General features: G+C 44.0%; 1 protein-coding gene across 3 annotated transcripts in view; it reads right to left on the bottom strand.

The window, feature by feature from the left end:
• LOC137376041 (E3 ubiquitin-protein ligase RNF130-like) overlaps positions 1 to 27604 on the bottom strand; it is a 215921-nt gene that overhangs the window by 163709 nt on the left and 24608 nt on the right. The window lies entirely within an intron of this gene.

The raw sequence follows: 27604 nt of genomic DNA, 5'->3' as shown, positions 1-27604 counted from the left end.
CACAAACATTCACTCCCTCCACCACCGACGCACCGTAGCAGCAGTGTGTACCATCTACAAGATGCACTGCAGCAACACACCAAGGCTCCATAGACAGCACCTTCCAAACCCACGACCTCTACCACCTCGAAGGACAAGAGCAGCAGATACATGGGAACATCACCACCTGCAAGTTCCCCTCCAAGTCACACACCATCCTGACCTGGAACTATATCGCCACTCCTTCACTGTCGCTGGGTCAAATCCTGGAACTCCCTTCCTTATAGCACTGTGGATGTACCTACCTCGCATGGACTGCAGCAGTTCAAGAAGGCAGTTCACCACCACCTTCTCAAGGGCAATTTGGGATGGGCAATAAATGTTGGCATAGCCAGTGATGCTCACATCCCATGAATGAATTTTAAAAAAATGTAATTAAAGCCTTTCTGGACATTGGCAGGAATGTTACGCCACCCCAGCGGGTCGGATGGTGGCGTGGGGGTGGCGTAAAATTGAGTGGCAGGCTCCGGGAGGCCTAACCGCCATGATTCCGCCTCCGACCAAGTTTACGGAGGTCCGCCGGAGGGAGAGAAGCAGCCCGCCTGCCTGAGGCCAATCAAGACCCTTAAGTGGCCTGACAATCCGGCACAGGGTGCACAATTGAGGGCCACCCCCGCCTCCCAACCCAACCCCGGGATCCAAGACGCCACCCCCCCTCCCCCCAAACAACCACCCTAGCCTCACCAGGGAACGACCGTTTCCCCTGGTGAGGTAACCCAAACTTACCTTCAGTCCCGGCTCCTTGGTATCCTCCTCGGTCTGCTGGGCTGCAGTCCCAGCAGTGGCCACTGCTCCAGGTGGCGCTGCTGAGACTGAGCTGCCAGCCCACTGATTGGCCGACAACTCACTGAGGCGGGACCTCCTCCCTCAAGTGGGTGGAAGTCCGGCCTTGGGCCAATCAAAGCCTGGGGATCCATAAAATATGAGACGGATCCCCAGGCTGGGCGGAAGCAGGTTCGGCACCAACATTTACATCAGAGTCCGGCTGCCCACTGTAAAATTCCGGCCGATCTTTCTACAGTAAATAAGTTTTTTTCCAATTGATGACACAAGAAGCTGTAGTCCTTGAACTATAAATCTAAAATAAAAACGGAGAGAAAAATTTCAATAAGTGATTAGCTCTGGATTTTAACAGCATATCTCCTGAATCATGCACATTAAGAACTTGGAGGTTCTGAGGAAAGGCCAAGAAGTTGATCTTACATAGTTTGCAGAGAGATTTCAAGATAATCTAACTTAATTTCCAGATTATAAAGGAAATTGCAAAAACTGAATCAACTGACTTTTTCACAAAGGCAAATGCAGCAAGTACGAAGAAACAGAAGTTAAAAATTAGGAAGTTGAGTAAGAAGGGAAGTCCCTTGGAAAAGACATAAAGGACAAATGAACTGTAGAATAAGTTACTAGAAAAATTAAGGGAAGCAAACAGTAGAACTGGATTCATGAAACAAACAGACGGGTTTCTGGAAAGAAATTTGTTTGTGAAATATGATGAAAATGCTGTGATATAAATGTAAGCTTTTTTTCATCCATTCATGAATGTGGGCATCGCCGGCAAAGCCAGCATTTGTTGCCCATCTTCAATTGCTCTTAACTGAGTGTTTTGTTAGGCCATTTCAAAGACAGTTAAGAGTTACTGTGGGACTAGAGTCACATAAAGCAAGACTGGGCAAGGATGGGAGATTTCCTTCCCTAAAGGACATGAGTGAACCAGATGGGTTTTTACCATAATCTGGTTGTTACATGGTCACCATTACTGAGACTAGTTTTTGTATCTGCTGAAAACAGAGACATTTTGTTGAAGCTATTCGTCTTGCATTCATCAGGACAATTTACAAGAATACCAATGTAAGGGAAAGCAACAAATTTATACTGTATGAGAAGAGAGTGCTGATCGGTTGGCAAGTGGACTCTGATTGGTAGAGGCATTGCCATGGAGAATGCACCAGTTTACGGTGACTGGCAGTTAACTTCCAAGCTTTGTTTGAAATTTAAACCATGCAGCTTGGCTGTGATTGGTCAAGGCATTGCCCTGAGCAATGAACCAGCGAATGGCTGCCACTTATTTTGTTTAGCTGAAACAGGCACAATGTGTGTACATGTTCTTTCTGTCTGCAAAGAACAGGGCCCTGTGTATTAATATATGTAGCTTCCAGTATGCGCAAATGCGCCACATTGCAAGCCCGACTGACAATTTTAAATTGGTTGTCAGTGTAATTCTTAGCACACTGAGGATTATTCAGCAAATGTTGTCCAATCGCTGAATCACATCTAATGTTGGACACTGTTTTGAGCTTTGCAAGCACGGGCTGGTTGGGTATGGCCTGTACCATGCCGCAGAAGGGACATGTTGTTTGATATGCTCCGCCAGTCTTTGGGACGCAAGGCCTATATACCTAGCATCACACTGACATTGAAATTCATAGGTCACATTACTCAAATGGGCAGGGTACAGGCCGTACCTTGATGAGTGCAAGATGAAAAGCTTCAACAAAATGTTTCTGTTTTCAGCAATGCTCAAGTTCTGTGCTACTGAATGACTAGCTTTTGTATCATTAGTCTAATGATATAACCACTTTCCGCATTAAAGATAGGTAGTGTTGATCTATGAAAGAGTCAAGCCTGTTTGGCCTAAATAGTTTCTAAAAATTCTTAAGCTCCATAGAAAAAAAAAAGGCAACATTTCAGGGTTTTAAAATTGGTGGCCCACCCACTTTTAATTCGCCCATTTATTACGACAGCAGGTAGGTGGCAGCCAATTAGAATTTGAACAATTGAAAGCTCTGGTAAACAACAGCCACCTTGAATGTTTTTCTGGAAAGATAATTGTTATATATGGATGTATTGTTATACTAGCTGTGAAGTGTTAGGAACTAGTTGTTATGTGTAAGTGTTCCAGTGGAGTGGGGGGGGGGGGGCTCATTCATGGCTGCACTGGGAAGTCATGTTATATATGTAACACAAAAACCAGTTGAATCAGGTTCTATAGGAGAGACCTTGTAGTGCAAGTACATAGTTCCCTGTAAGTGGCAACACAGGTAGACAGGGTGGTGAAGGCGGCATATGGCATGCTTGCCTTCATCGGCTGAGGCACTGAGTACAAGAGTTGGGACGTCATGTTACAGTTGTACATAACATTGGTTAGGCCGCATTTGGAGTAGTGTGTGCAGTTCTGGTCGCCGCACTACAGGAAAGATGTGATTAAGCTAGAGAGGGTGCAGAAAAGATTCACAAGGATGTTGCCTGGTTTGGAGGGCTTGAGTTATAAGGAGAGATTGGATAGGCTGAGTCTGTTTTCCCTGGAGCGAAGGAGGCTGAGAGGGGACATGATAGAGGTATATAAAATTATGAGAGGCATAGATAGGGTAGATAGCCAGAGTCTGTTTCCCATGGTAGGGGTGACTAAAACTAGAGGGCATAGATTTAAGGTGAGAGGGAGGAGGTTTAAAGGGGATCAAATAGGGACAACAGTATGTCAATGGTGGATCTCTCTGCTCGAAAGCCACACTGTGCCTCAGGGTAGATACGCTCAGCCAGCTTCTGGAGCCTATTTAAAATGACTTGAGCGAAGACCTTCCCCACCATGCTGAGCAGGGAGATTCCACGGTAGTTGTTGCAGTCATCGCGGTCACCCTTGTTCTTATAGAGGGTGATGATATTGGCATCGCGCATGTCCAATGGTACTGCTCCCTCATCTCAGCACAGGCAAAGCAGTTCGTGGAGTGCTGAGAGTATAACAGGCTTGGCACTCTTGATTATTTCAGGGGTAATGCCGTCCTTCCCAGGGGCTTTTCCACTGGCTAGAGAATCAATGGCGTCATGGAGTTCCGATTTTGTTGGCTGTTCAAAGTATTTTAGCCTAAACCTGCATCTCTCTCTATATATCACCTGCTTTGCCCTTGTGGAGATGGAGTCCTGTCTTCACATGAATTCACTGCATCATGTTTTGAGGCACTCCCACTGTGTTAAATGGGATAGATTCAGAATGGATTGAGCAGCTCATAACTGGGCATCCATGAGGCACTCTGGGCCATCGGCAGCAATCTGTGATCTCATGGCCCGGCCTAACCCTCATTCTTCCAGGGAACCAACCTTATTTCAATGACGAGTGCAGAGGAATATGCCATGAGCAGCACCAGATGTACCTAAAATGAGACACTAACCCGGTGAAGCTGCAACACAGGACTACATGCATGCTAAACAGTGGAAAGTGTGATCTAACAGAGCTAAGCGATCCCACAATGAACAGATCAGGTCAAAGCTCTGCAGTCCTTTCACATCCAGTTGTGAATGGTAGTGGACAGTTAAACAACTAAAGGGAGGAGGTGGCTCTGTGAACACTCCCATTGTCAAAAATGGCAGAGTCCAGAGGATGAGTAGAACAACAAGGCTGAAGCATATGCAAGCATCTTTAGACAGAAGTGTCAAGTGGATGAACCATCTTGGCCTCCTCAGAGGTCTCCACTATCACAGAAGCCAGCCTTCACCAATTTTATTCACACTGTGATTTCGGAGAATCAGAGTTGTTACAGTGCAGGAGGCGGCCATTCGGCCCATCGTGTCTGCACCAGCTCTCCGTAAGAGTTGTTCACTCAGTTCCATTCCCCTGCCTTCTCCCCGTAACTCTGAACGTTCTTCCTTTTCATACAACAGTCTAATTCCCTTTTGAATGCTTCAAACATGGACAAAAGAGCTGAACTCGAGGTGAGGTGAGAGTGACTGCCCTTGACATCAAGGCAGCATTTGACCGAGTATGGCATCAAGGAGCCCCAGCAAAACTGAAGTCAATGGGAATCGGGAAAAACACTGTTGGTTGGCGTCATACCAAGCTCAAAGGAAGATGGTTGTGGTTGTTTGAGGTCAATCATCTGAGCTCCAGGACATCACTGCAGGAGTTCCTCAGGGTAGGCCCAACCATCTTCAGTTGCTTCATCACTGACCTTCCTTCAAACATAAGGTCAGAAGTGGGAATGTTTGCTGGTGATTGTGCAATGTTCAGCACCATTCGTGACTACTCAGATACTGAAGCAGTCTGTGTAGAAATGCAGCAAGACCTGGACGATATCCAGGCTTGAGCTGATAAGTGGCAAGTAACATTCGCGCCACACAAGTGCCAGGCAATGACTATCTCTAACAAGAGAGAACCATCTCCCCTTGACATTCAATGGCATTACCATCGCTGAATCTCCCACTATCAACATCCTAGGGGCTGCCATTGACCAGAAACTGAACTGGAGTAGCCATATAAATACTGTGGCTACAAGAGCAGGTCAGTGGCTAGGAATCCTGTGGCGAGTAACTTGCCTCCTGCTTCCCCAAAGCCTGTCCACCATCTACAAGGCACAAATCAGGAGTGTGATGGAATACTCTCCACTTGCCTGGATGGATGCAGCTCCGACAACACTCAAGAAGCTCAACACCATCCAGGACAAAGCAGCCCGCTTGATTGGCACCCCATCCACAAATATTCACTCCCTCCACCACCGATGCACAGTGGCAGCAGTGTGTACCATCTACAAAATGCACTGCAGCAACGCACCAAGGCTCCTTAGACAGCACCTTCCAAACCCGCAACCTCTACCAACTAGGACAGGGGCAGCAAATGCATGGGAACACCACCACCTGCAAGTTCCGTTCCAAGTCTCATACCATCCTAACTTGGAACTATATCACCGTTCCTTCACTGTCGCTGGGTCAAAATCCTGGCACTCCCTTCCTAACGGCATTGTGGGTGTACCTACCTCACGTGGACTGCAGCAGTTCAAGAAGGCAGCTCACCACCACCTTCTCAAGGGCAATTTGGGATGGGCAATAAATGCTGGCCTGGCCAGCAACGTCCACATCCCATGAATGAATATAAAAAAAAAATTTAACCTGCATACACAACCTTCTCAGGCAACTCATTCCAGACCCTAACCACTCTCTGTGAATGTTTTTCTTCATGTCACTTTTGCTTCTCTTACAAAATACTTTAAATCTGTGCCCTCTCGTTCTCGATCCTTTCACGAGTGGGAACAGTTTCTCTGTCTAATCTGTCTAGACCCCTCATGATTTTGAACATCTCTATCAAATCTCCTCTCCGCCTTCTCTTCAAGGTAAACAGTCTTAATTTCTCCAATCTATCTTCATGACTGAAGTTTCTCATCCCTGGAACCATTCACGTGAATCTTTTCTGTACACTTTCTCCAATGCCTTCATGTCTTTCCTAAAGTGCGGTGCCCAGAATGGGATGCAGTACTCCTGCTGAGACCGAACTAGTGTCTTGTACAAGTTCGACATAACCTCCTTGCTCTTGTACTCTATGCCCCTATTAATAAAGCCCAGGATACTGATACTTTATTAACCGCTCTCTGAACCTGTCCTGCCACCTTCAATGACTTATGCACATGTACGCCCAAGTCCCTCTGTTCCTGCACCCCCTTTAGAATTGTGCCCTTTATTTAATATTCTCTCTCCAAGTTCTTCCTACCAAAATGAATCACTTCACATTTGTCTGCATTGAATTTCATCTGCCACCTGTCTGCCCATTCCACCGACTTGTCGATGTCCTTTTGGCGACCTACGCAATCCTCACAGTTCACAATGCTTCCAAGTTTCGTATCATCTGCAAACTTTAAAGTTGTGCTCTGTACACCAAGTCTAGGTCATTAATCAAAATCAGGAAGAGCAAGGGTCCCAATACTGACCACTGGGAAACTCCACTACATACCTAATCAAGTGGAAAATTTCCCATACATGTCCTATCCACAAAACGCAGGACAAATTCAATTTAGCCAATTACCTCCCCATCAGCCTACTCTCAATCATCAGCAAAGTGATGGAAGGTGCCATTGACAGCACTATTCAGCGACACTTGCTCACCAATGCTTAGTTTGGGTTCTGCCAGGACCACTCTGCTCCAGACCTCATTATAGCCTTGGTCAAAACATGGACTAATGAGTTCCCAATGAGTGACTGGCCTTGACATCAAGGCAGCATTTGACTGAATGTGGTAGCAAAGAGCCTTTTTTTAAATTTATGTTAATGGAAATCGGTGGGAAAACTCCACTGGCTGAAGGTATAACTAGCACAAAAGAGGATAATTGTGGTTGTTGGTGGTCAGTCATCTCAACCTAGGATATTACTGCTGGAGTTCCTTGGGGCAGTGGCCTAGGCCCATCCATCTTCAGGTGCTTCTTCCCTTCATCATAAGTTCGCAAGTTGGGATGTTTGCCTTCAGTTCAATTCACAACTCCTCAGATAATAAAGTGATCTGTGCCCACATTCGTGGCGGCACAGTGGCGCAGTGGTTAGCGCCGCAGCCTCACAGCTCCAGCGACCCGGGTTCAATTCTGGGTACTGCCTGATTGGAGTTCGCAAGTTCTCCCTGTGAACCACGTGGGTTTTCGTCGGGTGCTCTGGTTTCCTCCCACAGCCCAAGACTTGCAAGTTGATAGGTAAATTGGACATTATAAATTGCCCCTAGTATAGGTAGGTGGTAGGGGGATATAGGGAAGGTGGGGATGTGGTAGGAATATGGGATTAGTGTAGGATTAGTATAAATGGGTGGTTGATGGTCGGCACAGACTCGGTGGGCTGAAGGGCCTGTTTCAGTGCTGTATCTCTAAATAAAAAAAAAAATAAAAAATAAAATTTTTCACACAAAGAATAGTGGGTATCTGGAATGAGCTGCCTGAGGAGGTGGTGGAGGCAGGAACAGTAGTGACATTTAAGAGACATCTGGACAGGTACTTGAATGAGCAAGGCATAGAGGGATATGGAATTAATGCAGGCAGGTGGGATTAGTATGGATAGGCATTATGGTCGGCATGGACGCGGTGGGCCGAAGGGCCTGTTTCTATGCTGTACGACTCTATGACTCTATATAGCCAGAGCATGGTGCTGAAACAAACAAGACGGACTCCAGCCTTTTCCAAGTTCAAAGTGTGATTCTTTCCAACATCTGGGAACCAGAAACAACATAAAGACGAAACAATAATAGTGTGTCAAAAGTCCGAAATAGAGCTTAACTTTTAAAAAAAGCATGCATGCTGACTGAAGATGTCATGAGTCAGGAGTGGGCCTTTCATTGTTACACCCAACTGGAACTGGAACTGAGTTAAATGGCTGCAATTCAAGCAATTAAAAATAATTAATTGTCTGCAAGGTGGTAAAACTGACATTGGTATAACAATGAATAAGAGGTTCAATAAATGAAGATTCAATGACTCCTGCTGGATAGTGTGCATGTGTGGCTGTCAAGTGAGGAGATGATGCCTGCCAATATTCATTTTATAGTTCACAAATAAAGAAAGCTCATTGGGCAAGGTAATGAAGAATGCCTGGTGTCGTGGCATTATATTCCAACGTGAGACAGTATGATCAGAAGTTGGAAAGGCATAATTTGTTCGATACTTTAGCATAAGACAGTAAGCAGTATACTTTGGAGTACACAAAAATGCATATCTGAAATATATTATATTGAATAATTGATGACTCCCATGTACATTGCCACATGTCAAGACCAATGGCACATTTTTAGCTCAAACAGGGTCAAAGGGGGAGAGATAATTGAACCAAGGCAACTGATGCTGGAGGGAAAGAGGAGAGGGCATGGGGAGGGGATAGATGATCAGATGGGGAGGAAGATAAATTACGTCTCAGCTCAGGCAGCAGAAATACACCTGTTTCCTCAGTGGGGTGGGGAGAAAGAGTTCCAGTAGCAATTTCTTTCATGATGAAGGGGAGCATCATACCAATAGAAGTGTCTCTTCAGGATTTGGTTATATACATATGTTGTGTGACAGGCTAACCTGGATCCAAAAAGCTACATTTGCAAACCCTCAAAAGAGTGAATAAAGTTTATAAAGACCATCTAAAAAAAAATTAAAACTTAGAGCAACTTTTCTTCAAAAATTGCTGCCAACACTCCTCCCATGATAAAAAATAAACACAGGCATTTGGGATTTGAAGGGGGCTGGGGTAGAGTCAGTGAATAATATATGCAAACAGGCAGGCCCTCATCCCCCACAGCAAGTTTCATTCACATAATGAAAAAGCACCCACTACACCCACCCCAGCTGAAGCAGCATTCCCAAATTCCTCTCCCCTCACCACTTCTTCCTTCTCTGTGCTGCTCCCTTCATTCTCTCATCGCCAGAATCTCTTGGAAGCTTTACTCCAAAAGCCTTCGAATCATTGTGCAAGAAATTACTGTCAACTTTTAATGTGGCAAATTGCCATTCATTATATGTGGAATGGATTGCAATTTGTATCAGAAGTTGAGCCTTTAAATGCAAACACACAGTATTTGACTGGGTTATTGAATCAGGGAATATGTATTCATCATGTGAAAAACTATGAAATAACGGCTTCATAAGTTAGTTTTGTTCCTCTAAATTCTGACTGAGTATTTCACTGAATCCATTTCAGAGGTGAACCATCAAATTCCACGAAGAACAGAAACTCTTTCACAGTTTGCAAGCTTTATGCTTGGTCTGTTATCTTGAGCAGCATATTTTGAATAAATAGGCATGCTATCAGTAGCAAGGACACCATCTATGCTGAGGAATTATTTTTAATTCCTCAGTACGACTGTACTGTTTTATAATATGTAGCTGAATTGCAGTTTTTTTTTTAAAAAGAGGCTTTGCACTTAAATTCGACAATTTTATTTCAAAATAAGCTTATGTCAGCCAAGTTCACAATTCAGCCACGAGCTACAGTGAGCTCCACAATAATAAATGAAAAACACAAAGCATGCTAAACTGCCAAAAGGTGTGTACTGTATGTTAATAGATATTTAACTTTTTGAGGGACCACACTATGAAACTCAAACAATAAAACTGCACTAGAGTGTTCAGAGAACACAGTGCGGTCCTTTGCTTTTACTGTATGTGGTAGTCTAGAAATGCCACAGGATGATTCCACTGGAGTTGCAATGTCTCCAATTTTAGCTGTATTGTTTTGGTTAGTTTATACAAAACAATAACAGCTAACTCTGAGATATAGGGACGTAAAAGATTAGACCCAATATAAGGTGTTAAGACAAAGCTGTAACTTGGAGGGCAAATTATTTTTAAATTATTTGAGAACAGAAGGAAAAGACACGCACAACGGTTAGATAGGCTTTTAAAAAAAAACGTTTGTTTTTGAACTCTGGTTCAAGCTTGCTACGTCTTATATTCCTATGTGTCTCACCCTTCAGTGCCATTTTACATATTTCAGTAGGTTCTCATTTGTCTTATGCTTTTCATAAGACTTCAGTCCAATAGCACAGAAAGGTTAGAAGAGAGGTTTGCTTAGCTCATTTGTTTTTAATAAATATAATTTAAAGTCTTTAAAGAAAAAGTACCCATCATGTAACAAATGCTACTGTTGTGGACTCTACATTTCCAATTTCCAATGTCCATTTTCAGACCAGGTATAGCATAGTCAGATACAAAGAAGTTCCTTCTATGTTGCCTCAATAAAGTGCCTCAGCCCCAAACACAGAAAAGCACCCCATGCTATACCAGCATGGCATTTCTTCTGTTTCCCACACCAACCTGTGGCCTGTCTGAATGAGATCAGCTATTGGCACAGAATTGGATAACATTTTTTCCTGTGGGTCCATGCGCACTTGGGACTGGATTGAGATAGCCCAAATTTATTGTGCATTGAACGCGTACAGCAGGAAACAGAAAATACTTCCACTTCATTAGTTTGGGCTGGATGTGAACCCAGGCCCTAGAGTGAAATGCCAGTTTCTGACCCACTGCAACCTACTATGCTCATTATTTTACAGAGATAGCCACCTAAATTAAACTAATTTTACAAGTATGGAGTTTCATTCCCTCAAGAATATTTTAAAAATGCATGATTTTTTTTTAAATTACAAATTTTGTTTTTAAAATTTGATGTTTCAGTTTTCCCTAAATCTCCCTAAAACTACACAGTGCCATGATTAATGCTGAATGTTAGCATTTACTACTTCGAATCAACATGTCACCAATTCAGAAATATGGCCTGGGTTTTGTGGTCAGCCACGAAGGGACAGTGCTCACCGCTGACCTCGAGAAAAGTTTCCAGAATGACATAGGAGGTCTAGAGCGCAGAATTCCTCTCTTCTAATGTGACTTTGAGCTTGCCATCACTTATAGGGGTCTGTGGAGATCAGCAAGTAACAGGCAGACTGATCAGTCAATCAGACTGAATTCTCACAGACAACAAAGCAGGAAGTAAAAAGCATGGAATATTTATTTCACTTTCTGTACAATGACTAAAATGAAGATTGGCACATACATGAGATTTAGGGAGAAACTGAAACATCAAATTTTAAAAACAAAATTTGTCATTTAAAAAAAAAAATCATGCATTTTTAAAATATTCTTGAGGGAATGAAACTCCATACTTGCAAAATTAGTTTTCCAGGGCCAGGAAGATGGCTTAACTTTATGACTTAGTTCGCCATTAAAAACTCAGCTACTTCTGATTGAACAACACTTAACATTTTCATGGTTTTAACAGTAAGAATGTTAAGCAAAAAGATGAAGTTCATGTCAGATCAGTTATCCTGTGTTGATTGCATCTGCAAAGACTTCAACTGCGCACTCTCTGGACCACTGTTTTGTAACCACAATCACAATGCTAAAAGGAGAGGTGCAATGATTCAGGCCACATGATTAGAAACTACTACCTTTAAACCAGAAAACTGGCAATGCACAGTGAATGGATGTAATAAATTTTGTTGTAAATAAAGCAACTACCAGTAACAGTTTCCTTCCAAATCACTTCCATAGCAATTATACTTTCTGGGAACAAGCATTAACTAAATTACTTCCCATTATATGGCAATACTCAGAATACTTGCCTATATTTAGTGCCTTTTGTAATGAAACATCTGAAAGTATATTAAATGATGAATTTTTTTTTTTTGAAGTGCATTGATTCCTGTTATGATTAATGTTACATTCAAGGAAATTTCAAGTCTTTCTTCGTTTTTTAAAAATTTATTCATATCAGGCTAGTGGATCTGTGCTGTACCGGCACCAAAGCTTTAATATTCCCCCTATAGTGCAGAGACCAATACTGTACAGTACTCGGAGGTCTTAAGGTTTTATAGAGGCTCATCATTACCTCTTGACTTTTATATTTTATACCTCAAGATCTTTTTTCACAGCCCTATGAACCTGAGCTTCTGCCTTTAATGTTCTGTGAACCTTTAGCCCCAAATCTCTGTTTTTCTGTAGCTCTGAGCCGATTTCTAATCAGAGTAAAATTACAGCTGTTACTTTTTTTGAACCAAAATACATCACCTCACATTTACTGACATTGAATGTTAATCTCATTTCTCCATTTTCTCAATATCCTTTTTGCAGTGACCCTTCATCTTCTAAAGAATGAACTATACCTTCTATTCTGATATCATCAGCAAATATCAACACCGTGCCCTCCGGCTATATCCAAATCATTGATGCATACCATGAACAGAAGTGGCTCCAAAACTGAAACCTGAGGGACACCATTATTCACTACACTACTCAGAAAAATGACTTTTAACTCAGTCTCTGTTTTCTCCCCGTCTGCCTCGGAACCAATACCTTAGCAAGGATTATCAACTTCAGGAAGAGAGGGAAAGGAGCAAATTAAAACTGAATGGGAAAGACAAGCTAAAGCTTTATTCTTTCTCCATTTAAAGAGGGATGAAGGAAGAACAGAAGCAGTCATCTCTCTTATGCATTTGTAAGCAATTAGTTTAGGGCGGCACAGTGGCGCAGTGGTTAGCACCGCAGCCTCACAGCTCCAGCGACCCGGGTTCAATTCCGGGTACTGCCTGTGTGGAGTTTGCAAGTTCTCCCTGTGTCTGCGGGGGTTTTCTCCGGGTGCTCTGGTTTCCTCCCACAAGCCAAAAGACTTGCAGGTTGGTAGGTAAATTACCCATTATAAATTGCCACTAGTATAGGTAGGTGGTAGGGAAATATAGGGACAGGTGGGGATGTTTGGTAGGAATATGGGATTAGTGTAGGATTAGTATAAATGGGTGGTTGATGGTCGGCACAGACTCGGTGGGCCGAAGGGCCTGTTTCAGTGCTGTATCTCTAAACTAAGCTAAACTTGTCCACCAAAGCTACTAAGTATCATCACCTCATTCCATGACAATATGAAAGGCACAATTCAGCATAGCGGTGCCTCATCAGACCCCTTTCCTATCCTGAGTGGCGTGAAACAGGGCTATGTTCTCGCACCCACACTGTTTGGGATTTTCTTCTCCCTGCTGCTCTCACATGCCTTCAAGTCTTCAGAAGAAGGAATTTTCCTCCACACAAGATCAGGGAGCAGGTTGTTCAACCTTGCCTGTCTAAGAGCGAAGACCAAAGTACGGAAGTCCTCATCAGGGAACTCCTCTTTGCTGATGATGCTGCTTTAACATCTCACGCTGAAGAGGGTCTGCAGAGTCTCATCAACAGGTTTGCGGCTGCCTGCAACGAATTTGGCCTAACCATCAGCCTCAAGAAAACGAACATCATGGGACAGGACGTCAGAAATGCTCCATCCATCAATATTGGCGACCACGCTCTGGAAGTGGTTCATGAGTTCACCTACCTAGGCTCAACTATCACCAGTAACCTGTCTCTAGATGCAGAAATCAACAAGCGCATGGGAAAGGCTTCCACTGCTATGTCCAGACTGGCCAAGAGAGTGTGGGAAAATGGCACACTGACACGGAACACAAAAGTCCGAGTGTATCAAGCCTGTGTCCTCAGTACCTTGCTCTATGGCACCGAGGCCTGGACAACGTATGTCAGCCAAGAGAGACGTCTCAATTCATTCCATCTTCGCTGCCTCCGGAGAATACTTGGCATCAGGCGGCAGGACTGTATCTCCAACACAGAAGTCCTCGAGGCGGCCAACATCCCCAGCTTATACACACTACTGAGTCAACGGCGCTTGAGATGGCTTGGCCATGTGAGCTGCATGGAAGATGGCAGGATCTCCAAAGACACATTGTACAGCGAGCTCGCCACTTGTATCAGACTCACTGGCTGTCCACCGCTTTAAAGACGTCTGCAAACGCGACATGAAGTCCTGTGACATTGATCACAAGTCGTGGGAGTCAGTTGCCAGCGATCGCCAGAGCTGGCGGGCAGCCATAAAGGCGGGGCTAAATTGTGGCGAGTCGAAGAGACTTAGCAGTTGGCAGGAAAAAAGACAGAAGCGCAAGGGGAGAGCCAACTGTGTAACAGCCCCGACAAACAAATTTTTCTGCAGCACCTGTGGAAGAGTCTGTCACTCTAGAATTGGCCTTTATAGCCACTCCAGGCGCTGCTCCACAAACCACTGACCACCTCCAGGCGCTTACCCATTGTCTCTCGAGACAAGGAGGCCAAAGAAGTTTAATAGCACCCTTGTTTTCAAATCGCTCCATGGTTTTGCCCTTCCCTATCTCTATAATCTTCTCCAAACCCAGAACACTCCAAGATATCTGCAAGCTTCCATTTCAGCCCTTTTGAACATCCTTGATTGTAATTGTTCCACCATTGGCAGCTGTGTCTTTATCTGCCAAGGCCCTAAGCTGTGGAATTCCCTCCCTAAAGTTCTCTACCTCTTTCTTTCTTTAAGATGCTCCTTAAAACCTACCTCTTTGACCAAATTTACATAAGAACACAATAAAGCCCCTGAAGCCTGCTCTCCCATTCAATAAGATCATGACTGATCTGATTGTGGCCTTAATTCCACTTTCCTGCCTGCCCCCCCATAACCATCGACTCCCTTGCCAATCAACAATATATCTAACTCAGCCTTGAATATACTTAATGACTGGCAGGGGAGGAGAATTCAAAACACGAATGACCAGAGAAGAAATTCCTCCTCATCTCCATCTCAATTTGAAACTGTGCCCCCAAATTCTAGATTCCCCCATGAGGGGAAGCATCTTCTCAGTGTCTAACCTGTCAAACCCTCTCAGAATCTTATGTTTCTGTAATATCACCTCTCAATCTTCGAAACTCCAGTGAGTATAGGCCCAACCTGCTCAACCTTTACCCACAAGAAAAAACCCTCATCCCAGGAATCAGCCTAGTGAACCTTCTCTGAACTGTTTCCAATGCAAGCATGTCCCTCCTTAAATAAAGGAGACCAAAACAGTACACAGTACTCTAGGTGCAGTCTCACCAATGCCTTGTACAGCTGTAGCAAGACTTCCCTACTTTTATACTCCACCCTCCTTTGCAATAAAGGCCAACATTCCATTTGCCTTCCTAATTACTTGCTGTACCTGCATGCTTTTTGTCACTCATGTACAGGACACCCAGGTCTCTCTGTACCGTAGCATTCTGCAGTCTCTCTCCATTTTAAATAATATTCTGCTTTTCTATTTTTCCCACCAAGTGAACAACCTGACCTTTTCCTACATTATACTCTATCTGCCAATTTTTATCCCACTCACTTAACTTACCTGTATCCCATTGCACTCTTTGTATCCTCCTCACAACTTGCTTTACTACCCATCTTTGTATCCTCAGCAAATTTGGCTACAATACAGTCAGTCCTTCATCCAAGTCATAAATATATATCATACATAGTTGAGGCCCCAGCACTGATCCTGTTGCACTCCACTAGTTACAGTTTGCTATCTGAAAATTATCCAGTTACCCCGACTCTCTGCTTCCTGTTAATTAGCCAGTCCTCTATCCATGCTAATATATCACCCCCAATACCACGAGCTCTTATCTTGTGCAGTAACCTTTTACGTGGCACCCGGGTTCGATTCCGGGTACTGCCTGTGTGGAGTTTGCAAGTTCTCCCTGTGTCTGCGTGGGTTTTCTCCGGGTGCTCCGGTTTCCTCCCACAAGCCAAAAGACTTGCAGGTTGATAGGTAAATTGGCCATTATAAATTGTCACTAGTATAGGTAGGTGGTAGGGAAATATAGGGACAGGTGGGGATGTTTGGTAGGAATATGGGATTAGTGTAGGATTAGTATAAATGGGTGGTTGATGTTCGGCACAGACTCGGTGGGCCGAAGGGCCTGTTTCAGTGCTGTATCTCTAATCTAATCTAATCTATTGAATACCTTTTGGAAATCCAAATACACATCTACTGGTTCCCCTTTATCCACCCTACTTGATACATCCTCAAAGAACTCAAATAAATTTGCCAAACACAATTTCCCTTTCACAAAACCATGTTGACTTTGCCTTGTATTATGATTTGCTAGATGTCCTGCTACTACCTCTTTAATAATGGATTCTAGCATTTTGCCAACAACAGACATTAGGCTAACTGTTGCCAGCTTTCTATTACATTTGCTTTTGGTTATCTGCCCCATTATCACCTTATGTGGCTAAGTGTCAAATTTTGATAAATAATGCTCCTGTGAAGTGCTTTGGGACATTTACTACCTTAAAGGGTCAATATAAATACAAGTTACTAAGTTCAAAAAACAGACAACATTATGCTTTGAAGTTCCATTTTTCTCATCTTTTATGAAGTTCAAAACATATTCATTCAGAAATGTGTGCAAAGTTATCTTCTCTAAGAATATTTGTGAATTACACACACACAATTTTGAACAGAATAATCTAATTAATGTTAAGCTCCAGTACTCATACAACATAAATCTGAAAACATACGCGGACAGAACAAAAGATAAAATTTCTGCAAAGGCAGGCAACCAAAACTCGTGAATATTCATCTGTCCTCACATCACAAGATTCCACCATGGAATATTGTCAGTTAGCCAATTCAGCACACCCCAGCAATAAAAAAAAGTCCTGTTGAGTAGCTGATCACCTCAATCTGCATCTTTCTTCATTTCTAAATCAAATTTTTATCCAGTTCCTTTTAAAGAACTTGAGCTGCTTTTGTTGAGAGTTCACTTATCCACTACTCTGGGAGCTAAAAGAAAAGTTTATGTCAATTTCTACTTTCATTTGAGCCTTGCTAATACTAAACCTGTGAGCTCTGTGCTCACGCTCAAACAACTTTTATTGTTATCACTAAGCCTTCAATAAAATCTCATGGTAGATGTGTCAGCTTTGCAAATTAAGTCCATTTGAACTATGAAAAACAACCAGCAGTGCAATTCTAGATTCTGTCCTTCCAAACTCAAATTGTCACTGAGCACTTAGTAGCTGTAGATCTGTCACTGTTGGTAGCAATGATGGAAGAAATTTGAAGTGATAAAAGTAAATGTATTGCACATACCATTAAAGTTGGCTTGCTTGTATGAGGTCTGCTATAGAATACTGATACAATATGCTAAACAAGACTAGTAACAGTAGCCATCTGCCTACTTCAATATACTCTATGCCTCTCAGCATTTTTAAAAGCTAGATCAGTTGCTCCTTCGATTTTGCTTCTTGTAGTGAAAACAAGTTCAGCTCTATGAACCTCTCTACTTAGACCCTGGATTCATCCTCATCACTCTGCTCTGCATCCTCTGGAGGATGGGAGCTGAAAAATGGATACAATACTCCAAAGAAAATCTTGCCAATTATTTTTTTTTTTTAAAAAGAGGTCAGAATAACTGATTTTGAAGTAGAACAACCATTCCCGAAATGCAATCTATTGCATCAGATTGGTTGGTAACAGCTACAGATGGAGTGAATGATTAATAAACATATGCAAATACAATCTTTGCTAAATGACACCCTTTTCATTTTGCACATATTTGTTGCTTCTTGCTCAAATATACACGACGTTAATCTACATCTGCATTATTCAACCACTTGCTTAATAGGCAAAGGCCTCTTGAATTCAAATGCTTTCCCGGTTTCTCTCTTGACCCCAACCCTCAGGTTCAGCTTGACGCGTAATCCTGAAGCCTAATAATCCTGAGACACAAGTTCAAATCCCACCACAGCTGCTGGGATTTTAAATTCAGTTAACTAAATAAATCTGGAATAAAAAGTGAGTATCAGTAATGGTACCACGTAACCAATGGATTCTTGTAAAAGCCAAACTAGTTCGCTAATGTTCTTTAGGCAAGGAAACCTGCTGTCTTTACCCAATCTGGCCTACGTGTGACTCCAGCCCCACAGAAATGTGGTTGACTTTTAACTGCCCTCTGAAATGGCCTAGCAAGCCGCTCAGTTCTTTCAAAACTCCTATGGTGGACTTCAGCAGTTCAAGCAGGCAGTTCATCACCACTGTCCCAAGGGCAATTAGGGACATGCAATAAATGCTGGCCTTACCAGCGTTGCCCACATCCTGCGAATGAATTAAATACTCTACTGCCCATAGGCTATTCCACAACAAGTCCCACTCAACCATCACCTCTGTTCTCACTGACATACATTGACTCTGGTCTCCCACTGCATCAAATTTAAAAATTCTCATTCTAGTGTTTAATTCCCTTCATGGCCACACCCCACCCCTGCCCTTTTAACTCCTTCAGTCTGATACCTATATTCTGGAATTCCTTCTGTTGTGACCTCAGTGAGACCATTAACTTAAAAACCAGAGATATGAACTCCCCAGACCAATTTCAAGCAGTACACAACAAGATTTCATGTTTTAAGGCTTTTATTGTAACAACTAAAATAAAAATTAACATTAAACAATACTTTGTAAGTAGCTAATACACTAAATTATATAGAAAGGTGTTTCCCCTGATGAAAACACTTGAAAACCCCACACCACATTTAAATGATACACAGTGTCCTCACTGAAGTGATATCCACGTAGTTCAAAGTTCCAAACTCCTCCGAGTTGCAATGGGTTGGATCTCCCAGTCCTTCTGAAAGATAATGGGGGTCTTGGCCACCAAAGCACCAGCGATAGCTCCGGGTCGCCTCCTCTAGGAAAGGCCACCACATCACATACCAATTAGACACTTAAGTGGACAGTGGCATGCCTTCCCCTGCAAGGACCCTGGCGATGGATGTCCCGCCTGCTGAGAGCTACTGGCCAATCAGAGGCCAGCAGCACCTTTAGTGAGCTGTGCCACTGCAGAGGTGGTGGCTGCTGCCAGTACAGCACCCATGGGAGGCAAGGGACCCAAGCCACAGGTGATTCAGAGCAGGAGGGGTTTCACGAGGAAGGGGGTTCATCAGCAATGGCAGGGGGGGTGGCTCTCAGCCATGATCTTATTGAATGGCAGAGCAGGCTCGAGAGGCCAAATGGCCTATTCCTGCTCCTAATTTTTGTGTTGTGTTCTCTTAGTAGGCCCTCCCTTTCCGATGCCTGGTCCCTCGATCAGGCACCAAGTGCCTTTTAACAAGAGACACTCCCTCCCCCCACCCCAGAGCCGGCAAGCAACCTCATGGGTTTGCTTGGCATGCTCCCCATGTGGCAACAGGCCTGCCCACCACCGGACTAATAGCGGCAGTCGCGGGATGAGGCCCTGAATTTCCCACTTAAGGGTCTTGATTGGTGGCGGGGCAGGAAGACCATGCACAGGCCTTCAGGCTATGGACTTAATTGGGGCGGAGCCAGGAAGGTGGCGCCACCGTCCCATACTATTAAATGCTCTCCCTGCCTCAAAACCCACCGCAGGTGAAAGCATAAAATTCCCCCGAATGCCCTCTTCGTTCACCCCTATCGACCTGGACTTCCATGAATAAGGCAATCTCTGGTGACCCCATTGGTCTTTTTTCTCCGCAGACCTCAGCTTTCAAATCGGATTCAAGTCTTAGCAGCCTTTTGCTGTACCAGTGTTCTGAGAGCCATTGGTTTTATACTCTCTCTTCTGAGGCTGCCACTACTGGTCTTTGTGCCTTCCTCACAGCCTCCAGACTGAGAAAATCTTGTTGAATTTATCTAGAAATAATAGTCATTTGCATTTTACAAAATGCAGAGTCCACAAGTCTGGCCACAGCAGAACCACGCGGGCCTTCCATTGTTTCCAGGTGTTAAAAATTTCAACGCGAGTTTGCATCTTCAGAGCCCCTGGCTCCCTTTCTGTCACATTCACATTCTGTCCCGAATCAATTCTTCTTCTTTGGTCTTCTTGCCTCGTGAGACAATGGGTAAGCGCCTGGAGGTGGTCAGTGGTTTGTGAAGCAGCGCCTGGAGTGGCTATAAAGGCCAATTCTAGAGTGACAGGGCTCTTCCACAGGTGCTGCAGATAAAATTGGTTGTCGGGGCTGTTAAACAGTTGGCACTCCCCTTGCGTTTCTGTCTTTTTTCCTGCCAACTGCTAAGTCTCTTCGACTCGCCACAATTTAGCCCCGCCTTTATGGCTGCCCGCCAGCTCTGGCGATTGCTGGCAACTGACTCCCAGGACTTGTGATCAATGTCACAGGACTTCATGTCGCGTTTGCAGACGTCTTTAAAGCAGAGACATGGACGGCCAGTGAGTCTGATATCAGTGACGAACTCGCTGTACAATGTGTCTTTGGAGATCCTGTCATCTACCATGCGGCTCACATGGCCAAGCCTTCTCAAGTGCCGCTGGCTCAGCAGGGTGTATATGCTGGGGATGTTGGCCGCCTCGAGATACAGTTGGAGATACAATCCTGCTACCTGATGCCAAGGATTCTCCGGAGGCAGCAAAGATGGAATGAATTGAGACGTCGCTCTTGGCTGACATACGTTGTCCAGGCCTCGCTGCCGGAGAGCAAGGTACTGAGGACACAGGCTTGATACACTCGTACTTTTGTGTTCCGTGTTAGTGTGCCATTTTCCCACACCCTCTTGGCCAGTCTGGACATAGCAGCGGAAGCCTTTCCCATGCGCTTGTTGATTTCAGCATCGAGAGACAGGTTACTGGTGATAGTTGAGCCTAGGTAAGTGAACTCTTGAACCACTTCCAGAGCGTGGGCGCCAATATTGATGGATGGAGCATTTCTGACGTCCTGTCCCATGATGTTCGTTTTCTTGAGGCTGATGGTTAGGCCAAATTCGTGTCGCAATCCTGTCGATGAGTCTCTGCAGAGTTTAGGATGTTGATGCAGCATCGTCAGCAAAGAGGAGTTCCCGGATGAGGAACTTCCGTACTTTGGTCATCGCTCTTAGACGGGCATGGTTGAACAACCTGCCATCTGATCTTGTGTGGAGGAAAATTCCTTCTTCTGAAGACTTGAACGCATGTGAGAGCAGCAGGGAGAAGAATATCTCAAACAGTGTAGGTGCGAGAACACAGCACTGTTTCACGTCACTCAGGATAGGAAAGGGGTCTGATGAGGCTATGTTGAATTGTGCCTTTCATATTGTCATGGAATGAGGTGATGATACTTAGTAGCTTTAGTGGACATCCGATCTTTGCTAGTTGTCTGAAGAGACCACATCTGCTGATGAGGTCTAAGGCTTTGGTGAGATCAAAGAATGCAATGTAGAGGGGCATCTGTTGTTCTCGACATTCCTCCTGTAGCTGGCGAAAGGAGAACTGCATGTCAATGGTGGATCTCTCTGCTCGAAAGCCACACTGTGCCTCAGGGTAGACACATTCATCCAGCTTCTGGAGCCTATTTAAAACGACTCGAGCGAAGACTTTCCCCACTATGCTGAGCAGGGAGATTCCACGGTAGTTGTTGCAGTCACCCTTGTTCATATAGAGGGTGATGATATTGGCATCGCGCATGTCCTGTGGTACTGCTCCCTCATCCCAGCACAGGCAAAGCAGTTCGTACAGTGCTGAAAGTATAGCAGGCTTGGCACTCTTAATTATTTCAGGGGTAATGCTGTCCTTCCCAGGGGCTTTTCCACTGGCTAGAGAATCAATGGCATCACTGAGTTCCGATTTTGTTGGCTGTTCGTCAAGCTCATCCATGACAGGCAGAGACTGGGCTGCATTGAGGGCGGTCTCAGTGACAACATTTTCCCTGGAGTACTGGTCTAGGTAGTGCGCCACCCAGCGGTCCATTTGCTTTGTTGGTCAGTGATTGTGTCCCCTGATTTAGACTTGAGGGGGGCGATCTTCCTGATGGTTGGCCCAAGAGCTCTCTTAATACATTCCTCTGATGTTTCCGGTGTCTGAAGCCAGTTGAATACGACTGCATAGGTGTTGCCAGTAGTCATCTGCGCAGCGCCTGGCTGTTCTTTGTGCAGCACTTCTGGCTGCTTTAAGTGCTAAGGATTTTAACTCGCTGGGGGCTTTCTTGTAGTTCAACAGTGCAATGCGCTTAGCGGCTATGACAGGTTCCAGCTCTTCAAAGTGAGATTGAAACCAATCTGCGTTCTGCTTCACACATTTGCCATAGGTGGTCATTGCTGAGTCATAGATGGCGCCTCTGATGTGGGCCCACTTAGTCTCTGCATCCCCTGTAGGAGTGTTTTGAAGGGCTTTTTCAAGTGAATTTAGAAACTTATGTAACAGCTGTGGATAAGAAATTCTGCTAGTGTTGATGCGCGGGCAGCCCTTCTGCTTGGAGTGATGCAGCTTCTTTGGTTTGAGTCTAGCCTTGCTGCACACCAGGGAGTGGTCGGTGTCGCAGTCCGCACTGTGGAAGCTGCGTGCGATTTGAACTCTGTTTAAAGAGGCTCGCCTTGTGATGAGGTCCAGCTGGTGCCAACGACGTGATCTTGGGTGCCTCCAAGAAACCTGGTGACAGGGTTTCGTATGAAAGAACGAGTTGGTGATGCAGAGGTTGTGATAGGTACACAACTCAAGCAGTCTCTGTCCATTCTCATTCATCCTTCCAATGCCATAGCGCCCAAGGCAGGAGGGCCATGAGTCATGGTCGGCCCCAACCCTGGCATTAAAGTCCCCCAGCAGGAACAAATGCTCGGTATTGGGGATGCTACTAATGATATTATGGAGTTCCTCGTAGAACTGATCTTTAGCTTCAGGTGGGGAGCAGAGTGTTGGAGCATAGTTGCTGAGTAGGTGTACTGGACCAGAGGCGGTGAGCAGTCGGATGGACAGTATGCGTTCCGAGCCATTTGAAGGTGGCTCTATCATACTGAGTAAGGAGTTTCTGATGGCGAAGCCCATTCCATGCTGTCTTGGTTCTTCAGGATCCCTTCCCTGCCAGAAGAAGGTGTAGTCTTGCTCTCTTAGAGATCCGCTCGCAATGTCCACATTGAGTCTACTGAGCTCGTTGTTAATGATGGCGGTCTTCCGAAAATCGTTGATTTGTATAGGGTCTTCTGACAGGCCAAGACACATCGTTCTGACGTTCCAGCTTGCAAAATGAAGGGCTGGTACCTTCTTTCCTATTTTTGTCGTGCTGTTTGGTGCGGTGTTACAGTCCACTTGTCGGGCAGTGACCCTGAGCTCCAAGCACCCATTGAAGCAGGTGGACTGTGGCGGGACAGAGCCTTACTGACCAGGGACTGCCCGGTTTGAGGCTGGTGGCAGCTGTCCAGTGAGATGTGATGACCTCTCCCACCGACAAAGGCAACCTGTGGCGCCCAATCTCTACATCAATTGAGCTGGGCTTATAACCCATAACTGCTGCCTTCCATGTTGTTTTGGTCGCTGTGAGGCGACTATGGAGTGACCTCTCCATGGCGCATGCCTGGGCGGATGTATGGAGGTTGTGAGTTGCCCAAGCCTCAAAACCCCCCTTTCGGCCTTCCTGGTGGGGTCCAAAGGAGTGCAGAGTACGACGTTTGGCACCGGTATGCCTGCAGGAACTGCCGGAAACGTGCCAAAGGTGACACAGGACCACCTTCGGGGTTCCGCTCCAGATTTTCTGTTAGGGTTTACTCCCTTAGCCTTGGTCTCCCCCGAAATGCCCACAAGGCAGTGGGGTTGTTAGGGCCCCTGCTCAGGGATAGGTGGATGCCGGTGGGGGGATGGGGTGGCGGGACGGGGGTGCAGGGGAGCGGGGTGCGAGGGGGGAGCTGGGAAGGGGTATCTAGGGTGTTACAATGGCGTCCCCCACATATAGAGCCTCGGTCTTGTCGGCTGCCAGACCTTTGAAGATCTTTGAGATCAGGATTGGCAGCTTGATTTCCCTGCCTCCCTTGATACTGATCCCTTGACTGTGGCGGTTCATAACAGTGGTGCTGTGCCTCCGATTGCGCAGGGCATCTGGCTGAAAAACCTGAGCATTGTCACTCAAGCTGTTGATCATGGGCGCGCTGTTGGATCTCCGCAGGCCGCTGCCGCCATCGCTCGGAGCCAGCGGCCCCCGAATCAATACATTCATGTGATAAAGTCCCCAACTCAGCCCTTGTACATGAAGAAAATGTGTCAAGTGCAAACCTTCAACAATTGTTTCACTATCCACCAAAGGAAAATGCTTTTATTTCCTACAGGTATTGCTACAATTTGATTGCTTCATCACAGAAGTTACAGGACAGAGGAGGTCATCATTTTGGCCCATCATGCCTACACTTTAACTGGAGTTCTCTGCTCAACTTTATTTTTTTGCCCTTTCCTCATATGCTTTTCTATTCTTCCATTTGAAGTACATATCCAATTCCCTTTTAAGTGAGATACGCAGGCAAACTATCCCATGTTCTAATAAACTTGTATGTGAAAACATTTCTAACATCATGATAACTCTTAAACCATGGTCCCAATACCAACTGACTGATTAGTGGAAATAATCTGTCACTATACCCTCTCAAAATCTTTCATGATTTTGAAAAATCACAATTCAACCCCCTAATTAACCTCCATGTTGCAGGCTATAAGGAAAAAAAGGGTGATGGAAGCAGAGACAATCAATGACTTCAAAAGGTAGTTGGCTGACCACTTGAGGGAAATAGACTTGCAGGGCTACAGGGATCGAGCAGGGAGTGGGACTGACTGGATAGCTCCGTGGGAACCGGCATGGACTTGATGGGGTGAATGGCCTCCTTTTGTAAATGATAATGAAAGGAAGACACGAAGATCAGCAGTGACAGCCTCAGAAGAGAAAGAGAAAACAACTGCTTTCACATTATAGATACATCAAAAGGCTGCTAAGACTTGAATCCCATTTGAAGTTGGCAGTTTGCAGAGGGGAAAAAAAAAGACCAACAGGGTCAAAGAGACCTTAGGAGGCCAGAGATTGCCTTATTAATGGAAGTACAGGCTCAAAGTACGCATAAGTAGTGAGCAAGGCGGACACTGGCTTTGAGAAGAACTGGGAGATCCAACCCATTGCAACTGGGACTTTTAACTGCAAAGATATCATTTCGACAAGAACACTGTTTAATGTACAAATGTGGTGTGGGGTTTGTCAGTGTGTTAATAAGTTAATGGGAAATACCTTTCACTGTAATCTAATGTATTAGCCACCTATTATTAACTGTTTAGTGTTGATTTTTAGTTTAATTACTATAGTAAAAGTCTTAAATTGTGAAATCTTGTCATGCACTCCTTTAATGGGCTGGGGAGTTCATATCTCTTGTTTTAAAGTTAATGGTCTCAACTGAGGTCATAACAATACTAATTTTTCACATCTTTCTTCATAATTATTACTGTTCATTTCTAGTATAATTCAGTTGAATCTTCACCGTACCCTAATATCCTTCCAGTAAATACGGTATGCCCAGAACTAAACAATGTACTCTTTACATTTCTCTGCTTTGAATTGCATCTGCCATCTATTTGTGCATTCTGCTAACCTTTCTACTTCTTCCTCTAGTCCTCTGTGTTCTTTAATTATTGATGGCCCCTAATTTAGTATCATTAATACCCTTCAGTATAGCATCTTGAGTGCCAACATCCAGGTTATTGTTACAAATGGAAAGAGGTTTCTCACAAAGTTCCTTCAAATACACCACTACCCCATCCGATCAATCCAAAAAAACTTACCCTTACTCTTCATTTTCTGTCCTTTGTGACTATATTTCCTTAAATAAGTGGCTTAAATTTCATACCAATCTCATGATATTTTATCAAAAGCCTACTGAAAGTCTAACGTCTGCTGAATTCCCTTCACTGGCACAAGGTTTCGTCAATAAAACTCGATTCACGAACTACAATTTCAAGTTGAATGCCCCTAATTAGCCCATGCCTTTCTAAATGTTCATTAATTTTTTTCCTATAAAATGTACTCCAGAAATTTACCCACAAGATTAAATTATTGATGAGTTTTCCCATTTTCTTGAGTGGGGGTGTAACATTTACTACCTTCCAGTACTTTGTAATATGATAATGCTTTATTTGTCAGTTCTAAGATCCAACTCCCTACAACCTGCCATGGAGTTTAAAAAACCTCAACTTTCTTTCCCTTTGGCTCCCATCTTTGAAAATAATGTCATGTATTTTCCTTCAGTACACCAGTATCACATTGTCTGTGCTGACCTAACATTGTTTTCCCGAGTATTAGGTTTCGCTGTTGTCAAACAATGCTTTTTCTACATGAGGATCACTGCAAGGAAATAAAAACTACACAAAACAATGCAATTATATACAGGTAAACAGTATTTAACGCATACTGCAACACAACAAAAAACATATGACCCAATTACCATAATATCGTGTTAGCAGGAAACTTAGATTGAAATTTTAAGAAATCGAATCTTCATAAAGCAGAGATGCTTCATGAGAACTTGCGTGAGGTATGTTGCTGCACAAATAACCTACATCCCAATGAGGTATGTCAATGGCCAGAAATTCACCACAATTTCGATACTGGCGACTAATGCCACAAGTTAGACCCGGTGTTCCCCGATCCTCCAGAGGCAAATTTACACCACAGTTCTCTGGAAAAATACTTATAATACGACGCAGCGAGCAAAGCGGCAGTTCGGGAGTGGCACAGTCACTGGCCAATGGCTTTCCATCACTCAGTGGATGAATCACATTTTCAAACTCTGATAGACCAAAATGAACATTTCAGAAATGAATTGAATCAAGAGTTACAGTATTTAATTTTTTTTAATGATTATGAATACTGAGAATCAAAAATAGATTGTATAACCACAGCTACGAGTTAAAGCTTGTTCTTGTTGCTGACCCATTTGTATAGCTGTAAGGAGACTTTGACAGCGGTCCTGTACAATCTGGATTAATTTAAACAGAACAATTGAGAGTAACTTTGTTTTAGTGAAATATTTCCACAATTGTCTGTTGTTTGAACCTTCTCAGGTAGCGACTAGCCAAGAATACCTGGAACGTTTCCAGCTACAGGAAGCTTTCGAGGACTAATCATTTATTTTGTTTCTATAGCTGCAATTCTCAGGATATCACTTTTTTTTTAACAGCCTAGTACCTCTGATAGATTAATGCAAGTAAACGATATGGAAAAGAAAATTTCCCCCATATGCCGAATACCATTTCCCACTGAAACAGTGATTCAGCGGTTTCTTTAGATGGGTTCCCTGCCGCCTATCCTTTCACATGTGGAATTTTAACTTTCGCAAAATTTGTTGCGTTGTGCTGCACACTGTTCAAATTAGTCAAATCTTGGTATATTTTCAGAACAGAAAATGGCAATGGATTTCACAAAAAAATTCTTTAACCTTGTACGTTTCAGTAATCAACATTGCATTGCCAATATTTCCAATCAGAATCTATACTAGAGTCATTTGGCCCATCGTGCCCATGCCGGCATATTTATCCATGCTGCCTCTTTGTGGCTGATATTTTTTCCAACATCTCAAATACAGAACACAGGAAGTTGAACATCACGTTTGCTCTAATGATCTCACAACTCACAAGAAACAAAGCTGTGAGTGAGCGAGCCAGGCATCCTTACCAATGGAATTAGAATCAAACATGGCAATTTCCTATGTAATATTAGAGTTTCGTTTTGCTTGGCTAAAAATTCAAAATGAAAA

Source organism: Heterodontus francisci, chromosome 12 (genome assembly GCF_036365525.1).
Source record: "Heterodontus francisci isolate sHetFra1 chromosome 12, sHetFra1.hap1, whole genome shotgun sequence".
In the NCBI taxonomy this organism is placed as follows: Eukaryota; Metazoa; Chordata; class Chondrichthyes; order Heterodontiformes; family Heterodontidae; genus Heterodontus; species Heterodontus francisci.
The sequence above is the reverse complement of the archived record's forward strand: the minus strand, read 5'-3'. Positions and strand labels throughout refer to the sequence as shown.